The following is a 1346-nucleotide window of genomic DNA, read 5'->3' as shown; positions in this document are numbered from 1 at the left end:
ATTAAACAATACTATTAGTGTGACATTCTACCAAACATATTAAATGTCTCTTGCTGTTAAATTAACTCTGATCCATAGCTGTCTTATGTACAACAGAACAAAACTCTGATTCATGCTATCTTCATGATCTCCACCCATTGCAGACACTGCGTCATTTCAGTTCATTGAGGATCATCCTCTCATTCCCTGATACCTCCTTTCCTAAGCATGGGTCCTTTGCCAGGAACTGACCTCTCCTGAAAACATGCCCAAAGTACGTGAGACAAAGTGAACATGTGACTGCATTTATAAGATAGATTTACTCGTTCATTGGCCATCCATGACATAGTCAATATTCTTCACCAACACCAAAATTTAAAGGCATCATTTATATTTCATTCCTCCCTATTCATTGTCCAAGTTTCTGATGCATATGGAAAGATTGGAAATAACCATGACTTGGGTAAATGCATCTTGTTGTTGTTCTTGATTGCCGTCAAGTCAAGCACAACTCATAGCGACCCTATGAACAAAAAGACGGAAGCCTTACTATAACTATCATCATTATCAAAGTTCGTAAAGTTTTCAGAGGCATGTTTTTTTAGGAATTGGATGCCACTCCTGCTTCTAAAAGTCTTTAAAATATCATCCTTACCCTTTAGCACTCCTGGTCTTTGGTAGATTTTCCCTGGTACAACACACTATTCTATGTTTTTTTCTTTAGCTTTGAGAAAGAAAAATTTATCCTCTCCCTGTTTAGAAGACCACAAGTCCAAATACAGGATGCCATTTCTAGGAGAAGGCCCTCCCTCTGCGGGGTGTGGAGGAAAGTCCTTGTTTCTTTCAACATCTGTAGGGCTGGTGTTCCCTGGGGACCTCTTAGTGTTCTGGTCTTCCCAGGTAGCAAAGAAGATTTGTCTTAAAGGGACCTGGTGCAAAAAGATACACTCACCTCCTGATCATTATTTCTGTGTGGTACTAAAGGGTAGACTCCTCTGAACTTGCTTTTCTTGCTGTGATTGATGCAGGCCAGTGTTGCAGAAACTGGTGAGTGATGGACCAGGATCCTTGTAGCCTGTCAGTTACAACATAGCAATTGTGTCTTAGAAGAGTGAACTTCTCAAAAGAGCCCATTTGATTCCTTCCTTCCTTCCTTCCTTCCTTCCTCCCTCCCTCCCTTCCTTTCTTTCTTGGTTGTTGTTGTGTGTGTGTGTTGTGAATTGGATTCAACTGGCACAGGAGAAGATTGCCCCTCCCTTCTCCAGAGGAGAATCTGGTGGATTCATACCCTGTGACTTTGGGATTACAATGCAGCTTCTTTTCACTAGACCACCAACGCTCTCTTCCCCATTTGATTTCTTTTTTTT

The sequence above is a fragment of the Elephantulus edwardii genome, unplaced genomic scaffold (assembly GCF_000299155.1).
Source record: "Elephantulus edwardii isolate Elephantulus edwardi_28Jun2011 unplaced genomic scaffold, EleEdw1.0 scaffold00418, whole genome shotgun sequence".
NCBI classification, from domain to species: Eukaryota; Metazoa; Chordata; class Mammalia; order Macroscelidea; family Macroscelididae; genus Elephantulus; species Elephantulus edwardii.
The sequence above is the reverse complement of the archived record's forward strand: the minus strand, read 5'-3'. Positions refer to the sequence as shown.